A 9437-nucleotide genomic window follows, 5' to 3' on the forward strand; every position below is an offset into this window, starting at 1 on the left:
ACCAGAAGAGCAGACTGACAAAAGAGCTGTCATTTTCCAAATTCTTGCTACTCAGAGGGTGGTCTGGGACTGGCATCAGCTGCAAGCTTGTGAGAAATGCAGACTTTCAGGCTCCAGTGCAGACCTACCAAATCGAAACCTGCATCTTTCACAAGGTCCCCACGGGGTGTACATGCACATGAAAGTTTGAGCAGCACTGTTCTAAAGGACTCTGCAGTCCATTTTCACCCATCCTATATGATAAAAGCATAATATGCAAATTGTTCCCTCTACTGAGTTCATCTGGGAGTTCAACCAGGGGGGCGGGGCCAGCCAGGGGAAGGGAGGAAGGCCCCGGAGGTGGCAGGCGGCCGCTAGGGACCCTACCAGTGCACGAATTTCATGCACTGGGCCTCTAGTTTTCTATAATAGCACATTAAACATTTTAACAGTCTATCAATTAAGGTTGTGTTTGACTGTATGGAACAGAAACTTGATTACAGTGAATTAACCAAATAGACTTTTTGTCTATTTCTTTAAATGGTTATCGTTTTTACATAAAACACCAGCAGATAGGTGGCTCCCTAATGTTGTCAAGGACCTACGGCATTCTTGTCTTCCTACTTTGCTATCTTCAGCCTGTGGCTCCTGTGTTCATGGATGCAAGATAGATGGTTGGTCATTGAGTCTGCATGTCAAGGGGGAAAATAAAGGAAGAGAAAAAGAAAAAGGCCAATGCCAGCTAAGACTCTCCCCTTTAAAAAAGTTTTCCTGGGAGCCCTCCCTCCCCACCCAGCAATTTCAACCTGCATATCATTGGCCAGAATTGGGTCATATGGCCATTTCTAATTCCAAGTGAGTGTGGTAAGGTGAGTATTTTATGTATTTGTTTTTAATATCTTTTTATTGATTTCAGAGAGGAAAGGAGAGGGAGAGAGAGAAAAAAAAAACATCAATGATGAGAGAGAATCATTGATCGGCTGCCTCCTGCACACCCCACACTGGGAATCGAGCCCACAACCCAGGCATGTGCCCTTGACCGAAATTGAGCCTAGGACCCTTCGGTCCACAGGCTGACACTTTATCCACTGAGCTAAACCAGCTAGGGCGGTAAGGTGAGTATTTTAAATTGGGAGTATTGCTGCCTTGAGCGAAATCGGGTGTTTTTTTGGTAAGAAAGAAGCAGATGGAGTGGATATTGGAAAAGCTATACGAGTGTCTGCCGACCCAGTCTGGAATGAGACTAAAGGACACTTCTGAACTCTTACCTACAGTCTTTTCAGTTCTTTAAAATAAAAAGTCCAAAATAAGAAACACGAACAGTTACCCAGAATACAAATGTTTACAAGATCTCCTTAAACATCCTTGATATGCTTCCTCTTCCTCTACCATAAAACATTTCTTCTATAAACAATACACAGTGAACTAGGATCTGAACAGACCGCCTATCTGCCACCCTCCCTTGCACCATCAGTAGCGGTGGTCTGAGCATCTGTCAGCAGCCAGGGCTGGATACTGACATCACTTTCTGGACAGAAAGAAGAGAGAAGGTGACAATGAGACAGGAATGTGTGCACATACCAGACACTGACTAACAGATAGGGAGGAAGAGCTGTGCTGCTACTGTGACTGTGGGCAAAGTGGACACAGAGCTCGGTGATCTGTCCATGTCAAGCAATGGGAGAGATGATAAACCAGGTCTAAGACCCTTGTCAGAAGTCTTCCTAGAATAACAGAGATATAAGTCAAGAACAATCCATCCAGGACCAACTGGGCAGAGAGTGCGCCTTTATCTTGGTGCTGGGAAGAACTGTTTATGACAGAAGGATCGCTTTCTGTGCTTATCATGCCAACAAGCCACGAATCCTTGGATGGCACATGCTGGAAGGAAATGACGATTCATGTCCATTCATTTATTCTAACAAGAGCCAAGTTTTTTATTCACTCATTTCTTGCATTTGATGATATCTTTAGCCCGAGAGTTTTTACCATAATCCTTAACTACCACACAAGTGCAGCCAACCACTTTAAGGGGTTTTCCTCTCTGTCAATATTTTCAGAGGGCCTACCCACCTCCCTAGTTTTTTGTGGTCATCAATATTAATGAGGTTGATTTGGGGCCTCCACCAACTTGACATACACAGGGTCATCACCGATAAAGCAAGCTCACTCAGGTGGTTTTGGCCTTTGGCTTTGGCAGCTCCTCGAATTCCAAGTTAGGCCATCCTGGATGAGGCCGGTCTTCCACACCTCTTGTAAAGTAGTGTTCACATCCATTACCCCTCCAGCTGCAGTGCCTCCCTCAGCCATGGCCGTGGTGGTGGGGTACAGGTTGGTAGCAGGTGAGTTACAAATGGAGCCAAATCTTGAATGTCCCTGAGCTGCTGCTTCTGTGCGGCTGGACGGCAGCAGGGAAAGAATAGGTGCTTTTAAATGGGAATTTAACAACCTTCTTGACTTTACTTTTTCAACTGTAGTGCAAGGATAGCAATACTGTACTTGCAAAAAGGCACTTTGTAGAGAGGAAAAATGACTACTATTGCTACAAAGTTCTAACGAGGACAGGGTGAGGTACACTTTGACTCCTGAGGTAAGTCTTAAGGAGAACGCAGAGCTCTTTGAGTTCTGTTATCAGGAGCCTCTTCTGGACACCCAGGGCCACACAGCAGAGTGATAATACCCACCCCAGACTGAGAAAAACTCTGCACAGTCTCTCTTTCTTTGCCTTGTGTTGTCCGAATTTTACCATTGCAGACCCTGTTGCTTAGGCTGATATTTATCTCCAACCCCTTTCTCTGTCAACACCTTTCTCTCTTCAAGGTTGTAGAGGCTGAAAAGCTGGAATACTCCTCCTCCATCCTCAAATGGAAACATGATCTGGCCGAGGACATTTAGGTTGAAGACTTGTGGGAATGAGGGAGGCTTTGGAAAAGGGTTTTGCCTTTCTTGGTAAAAAGTACTGAGGCAGTGCTTGGCCAGCGTGGCTCAGTGGTTGAGCTTCAACCTATGAACCAGGAGATCACAGGTCATGGTTCGAGTCCTGGTCAGGGCATGAGCCCGGGTTGAGGGCTCAATCCCCAGTGTGAGGAGTGCAGGAGGGCAGCTGATCAATGATTATCTCTAATCACTGATGTTTTTATCTCTCCCTCTCCCTCTCCCTTCCTCTTTGAAATCAATAAAAATATATAAGAATAAAGTACAGAGGCCACAGGCCCTGTCCTTTTCTCCTTTCTTGCCTTGAACCAGTGTAATTTGTTAATTGTAGAACTAGAGATAAGCAAAAAGATAAGACATACAATACAAGCCATAAAAATTACCGGACCCCACCAGCCAGAAGTAATCTTAATATGAAACTTAATTAGTATAGTATTATACTGAGAGGAGGCATGTTTTTTATTTAACTTTTAATCAGAGGGTCCCATGACCCTCTCCTTGAGTTTGATCAATTTGCTAGAACAGCTCACAGAACTTAGGAAAACAGTTTACTTATTATAAAGGACATAACTCAGGAACAGCAGATGGAAGATATGGGGGGTGGGGTGTGTAGCTTTCCCACCCTGTCTGGGCACCCACCCACATGTTCACCAACCTGGAAGTTCTCTGAATCCTGTACCTTAGGGATTTTTATGGAGGCTTCATTATGTAGGCATGATCTAGGCATGATTGATTAAATCACTGGCTATTCAGGATTAAACTCAATTTCCAGCCTCTGGCTCCCCTACCTGGAGGTCCAGGGTGATGGGAGTGGAGTTGAAAGTTCCCACGCTCTAATTCAGTGATTTTTGGTCTAGATGCACCGCACACATTGTATGGCCAGTATTTTAAAAACATGAAATACCTGACTATTTAGTCAGGGGCACTGATCTCTTTTCTTTAGATTGTCAAATAAAAAAATGACAACAGCCAACACAACAATAGTCATCTGGTGTGAATGAATCAAAATCATACCTATTTTTTGTCAGATCAGCAAAAAATATAATTTTTTTGTGCTGCAGAATTTTAGTAATTATCTTATGTGTGCCATGAGATGAAAAGGGTTGAAAATCGCTGCTCCAATCACATGGTTGGCTCCCTTGGCAACAAGCTCCCATCCTGTCTAGGCGCTTTCCAAAAATCACCTCATTAACATAAACTCAGAGTTGGTTGGAAGCACTTGTTATGACTAACAAGACCCTCCTTTCACCTTCATCATCTGGAACTATTTCAGAAACTGGAGCTATTTGAGGGCAAAATACCAAATATTAAAACAAAAGATACTCCAGCTCTCTTATTACTTAGAACATTACAAGGCTTTCAGGAGCTGTGTGGCAGGAGCAGAATGAAGATCAAATATATGGATTCCTTAGTCTAAATCACAACGGCACAGATGGAAAGATTCTTCCTAAAAATAAAATTTGCTCTTTTTGTTTAAAATAACACCTTGATTTGTTGAGGGTTTTGTGGGGTTTTTTTGTGTGTGTGGTTTTTTTTTTTTTTTTTTTTTTGGAGGGGGAGGGTTGGCTGTGAAGCAAGTCTAGTAGGAGAAAAAAATAAAGAATTCAGTGGCTGTGCACAAAAAAGTAGCAGGAATTTAGGATTGTGTCACGTGGAAGCTCAGGTAGGAGGATATTTGGGGTCCTTGGACACTTAGGGAAGGGATGGAAGAGAATGATCTGCAAAGGTCATGGGTCAACAAGTAAGCTGCCCCAGAAGGCAGGTAGAATTGGCTCAGGGACTGTAAAATGTCAAATATTCTATTTTATTTTAAAATACATTTTTATTGATTTCAGAGAGGAAAAAAGGAGAGATAGAAACATCAATGATGAGAATCATTGATCGGCTGCCTCCTGCATGCTCCACACTAGGGATCAAGCCCATAACCCAGGCATGTGCCCCTGACTGGGAATCGAACTGTGACCTTCCTGGTTCATAGGTCGATGCTCAACCGCTGAGCCACACTGGCTGGGCTCAAATATTCTATTTTAAAGTAACATCTGTGCAGCACTGAGCCTGCTGCTGCCATGCTGCCATTGCTCCTTGTTCTCCTCGGCCTTTAGGAAAGCTCTATCACACAGCATGCCCTAGCACTGGTGACACTTTGTGGGGCGGGCAAGGAGCTGCTTGAGCCATGTTTGCAGTGTGCAGTGGACTGCAGAAACATTTATTTCTGTCTGCTGTCTTGTTCTTGTAAAGGGGTAACAGCACCCCTTTCCATATGGAGAATGTCTACTTCATTGGAGTGTCCTGGAAGAGCAGTTAATCACAGTGCCCCAGATTCCCCACCCTATTCCGAATTAGACATGACCGAGGCTGGCCAATTACAATGCCATATCCCTTTGCACACAGGGACTGAACCAAGGCATGGACTCTTGACCTCAGCTGGGTCAGGGTTAGTTCTCTATTATTCTCTTGCACAGAGAGTTGTGCGGATGGAGGGATGGGGTCTTGGGCAGCCATCTACCCAGCCACGTAGAGAAGGCCAGTCTGTAATGTGAGAGCGTGAAGCCAGGCAGAGATAGGAGTTAGAAAGAAAGACCAGGTCCTGGTTCCCACTCTTCCCTTGGGCTATCCCAGCCTTCCTGGCTCTGTGAACTAACGAATTCCCTTCTTAGTGTATATCTGTCATTTGCAAGGAGAATCCTAACTAATGGCAGAGTGAAGAAAAGAGGAGAAAAATTCATCAAAGGAGGAAGAGCCACTAGAGTAATTAAGCATCCAGAAGAAGCAGGGCTATATAGGCCAATAAACCTTGAAAATAATTGGGCAGAGAAGCAGACTTTTCTCAGTTGATAGAGATTGAGAAAATTTATTTTTGCATATCGAAGGAAAAGATGACAAGTAGATTATTCATAAACATCCAGTATGTACTTTTTTGAACTATGTACAAATGTCTGGTATATAGGAGCTGTCACCTTCTTGGGAACACCTTGCTACACTCTCTTCATCCTTGCTATCTCCATTTAGAAATCTTGTTCCATATTATTCCACTGTCCACTAAACAGTCATTAAAAAACCTCATGCCAACTGTTTCAAATGCATCCCTGCCCAAGCTCAGTGCCAGGGTAACTAGCAATAACAATGGTAATAAAAAAAAATAATTTGAAACTTCACATTCTTTCCCCATGATGGAAGTACTGAGAACTGAGAGGTAGTGAAGTGAACACAAGTCAGGCAAGGATCTGGGACACCAGCCACTGCTTATGTTGGCAAGACAGGAGGATAAGAGCTTTTGGTTTTATGAAGCCTGGTGCTGGGATGTGTGGTTTATAGTAAAAACAACTGTAGGCATGAAGAAAGGAGGATTTCTCGAGACCCTATCCCCTCACCTTCACCAGCAGTTGCCTGTATTTCAGCACAGCTGCACTGAGGATGGGCTCCTATAAACAGAAGTTTCAGTGCAGCTTCTTATAAGAGTTCACCATTTGCACTTAGGAAAACAGAAGAAACATTGGATTTGAATCTCAATCTAACTACTAACTACAGTGATAAACTGACTCATGGTTCATATGACTCATCCTTTGAGTTCCAGATTAGCAATGCAGAAGGATTTTCTTTCTCTTTCCTCCAGATGGGAGCTCCTCTCCCTGCTCCCCCCACCTTTTTTTTATTTTAATATGGGAACTTGACACAGTCTGGGAGTAAAGAAGGCAAATTTCTGGGGATAATGATCCTAAGGATAAGAATCCTCAGGGTCATAGGAACTGTAATCCAGAAGCATAGACTCATTCTGGATACAGAAGTGTATTGACATATGAGAAGGAAAGTGCACCTGAATGCTGACATGACCAGAGGGGAGAGCTGAGGCTGAGCTTCTGTTTGTCCCTCAGGCAGTCTCTCCTTCCTGTAGTTTTATCTGAGGAGATGGCTGCCTAGCTGAAGACCAAATTTTTTCACCTCCCATATAAGTAGGTTTTTTAGCCAGCCTTCAATAACCTCTGCCCCCCGTAGTCACACCTTTCTATAGTCCCTTCTCACATGTACTAGGTAGGGTTAGTCTGTGTGACAGGAAAAAAGGCAGAAATGGGGTATGTCACTTCTGAGATGAAGTTCTAAAAGACACTGTAGCCTCTCTCTTTCTCTCTCTCTCTCTCTCTCTCTCTCTCTCTCTCTCTCTCTCTCTCAGAAATTATTTACTCTGGGGGAGACCAGCTGCCATGTGAAGTAGCCCTATGGAGAGGCCCACATGGCAACCGTCAGTGAGGACCAAGTTCTGCCAAGGACCATGTGAGTGAACTTGGGGGTCCTTCGGTGACCAAAGGAGGAACCAATAAGGTCATGGAAGATGATTTGTGCCCACAGAGATATCTGGAATAGAAATTCCTTTATGACCAAACAACACAGCTGAGAAGAAAATGAAAAACATCAGGTTCTTCATTCATTTATTAAAATACCCATTCCAGTTCAAAACAAACAATGCCAACAAAACCATGTGTATTTGTTAAATGAAAAAAAAAAAAGTGAACTGGATTACCATGGTTGCCTTACACTAATTACAGTCCATTTCCTAGAATACGTTTTCCTAGAACACATTGTCAGTTGATGGCTCAAGAAAACTGGCATTTTCTTATCAAGGAAGAAGGAATGGCTATCGGGCAGTCCCCAACAGCATATGCCACATTATGCTATTTCTTCTTAAAGCAGAGAACAAGAGCAAACAAGGAAAGGGCTTATTATTTTCTAATGGTAACTCTGAAAATAAATGTTCTGGGATTTAAACAAATTTTTCTTGCAAGAGGGTATCTCATCAGCTTGGGCATCAGTTCCTTCGGGATGTTCTCTCTCTGACCCAAACCTGTCTTGACTAGGTGTCTTTCCTGTGTATTACCACACCCTTTACCTTCCTATAGTACAACACTCACCACACCAGGTTATACTTCCTTGTTTGTTCTTCACGCTGGCAGTAGAGGTTTTTATGTGTTCACCAAACTGTTTCCTCTTCCTTCCGTGTACTCAGCTACATTTCCTGACCTCCTCTGCAGTTAGGTGCGGCTGTGTGACTGAGTCTGGTCAATGCAATGTGGGTAAGGTGATGTATGCCACTGCTGGGCTTGGCCATACAAACTAGCCATGCAATCTCCTAGCTTTCTCTTTCCAATCTGCTGGCTCAGTGGTCGGCAAACTCATTAGTCAACGGAGCCAAATATCAACAGTACAACGATTGAAATTTCTTTTGAGAGCCAAATTTTTTAAATGTAAACTTCTTCTAATGCCACTTCTTCAAAATAGACTCGCCCAGGCCATGGTATTTTATGGAAGAGCCACACTCAAGGGGCCAAAGAGCCGCATGTGGCTTGTGAGCCGCAGTTTGCCGACCACGGTGCTGGCTGAATGGAAGACTGTGGACAGAGAAAAATGTGGAAGGAGCCTGGGACCCAGAATGACTACTTGGAGCAGAATACCTCTTCTCTTATCAACTTTAGACAGATGAAATGCATGAAGAGTACATTTTTTATTGGGCTAAGCCACTGAGAATTAGGTGTGTGTGTGTGTGTGTGTGTGTGTGTGTGTGTGTGTGTGTGTGTGTTACAGCAGTTATTCCATCCCAGTTAACATCTTCCCCCATTAGAATGAAAACCTCTTCAAAATAAAAGCCTCTTCTATCTCATTTACCGTGGTATCCCTTGCCCTAGCATAGTGTCACATTTTAGTCCCTTAACACTTTTTTTTAATGAAATAAATGTAATTCTCTCAACTTGTACCTACCAAGTCCCAAAATAATTTTAACCTTGTACTGCTATATTGGTAATTTTTGATACCTTCTCAGAGCTCAACATCGAAATGAACAGTAAATCCCTTTAAAAGGTGGCTGGGGTTACATGTGGTGGTTGTCCTAGTTGGCAACCAGAAAGGAAGGAAAAAGCTGCCTCTCTCGCTTTTGAACCTGCCTTACTAGGAAGAGGAACCCCGGGGGACAAAGGGAATGGTGAAAGCTTTCTCCCAGTTTTTATAGTATCTTTAAAAGGACACTCAACAAAACATTTAAAGGTCAGTGTCAACAGGTGCTGTGATGGAAAGTCAAGTGAGGTAGGAACATTCTTGCTGTTATCCCCATGTTTCTCAGTGGTTTTTGAAACAACAGTGACATCACCTGGGGTATCTCTTTAGAAATGTAAATTCTGTATTTTTAACCAGTTCTTTCCTGCTCAATAAAGTATGAGAAACACTACTACCTACCCTGCTTTTGTGTGTGTGTGTGTGTATCCTTATTTTTCAATAAGTTAACTGGAAACTATTTCAGCATCTCCCATTTCATCAAATCCCTCTCCTTTATAACCAGCTAATGCCCATGCTAGGAAACAACCCCAAAATGAAGCTGCAGGCTTTCCTTCCTGCTGGCATGAGTTGGGGTGGAGCAGTCACAGGTGTCCTCTCTGGCCTCCAATGGGATTGTTTTTCTTTCATCACTCTGCTGCAAAGCGTGGCTGGTTCCCTATCATACCGATCCTTGCAGATTTCATGCTGCCAGGAGCTTGGCCCAG

The 9437-nt window shown here is 43.4% G+C and overlaps 1 pseudogene; it reads right to left on the reverse strand.

Moving 5' to 3' along the window:
* Positions 1-1924: 1924 nt before the first annotated feature.
* On the reverse strand, positions 1925-2289 carry LOC114231063 (40S ribosomal protein S12-like; annotated as a pseudogene).
* Between the last annotated feature and the right edge of the window lie 7148 nt (positions 2290-9437).

Source organism: Eptesicus fuscus, chromosome 2 (genome assembly GCF_027574615.1).
Source record: "Eptesicus fuscus isolate TK198812 chromosome 2, DD_ASM_mEF_20220401, whole genome shotgun sequence".
Classification (NCBI taxonomy): domain Eukaryota; kingdom Metazoa; phylum Chordata; class Mammalia; order Chiroptera; family Vespertilionidae; genus Eptesicus; species Eptesicus fuscus.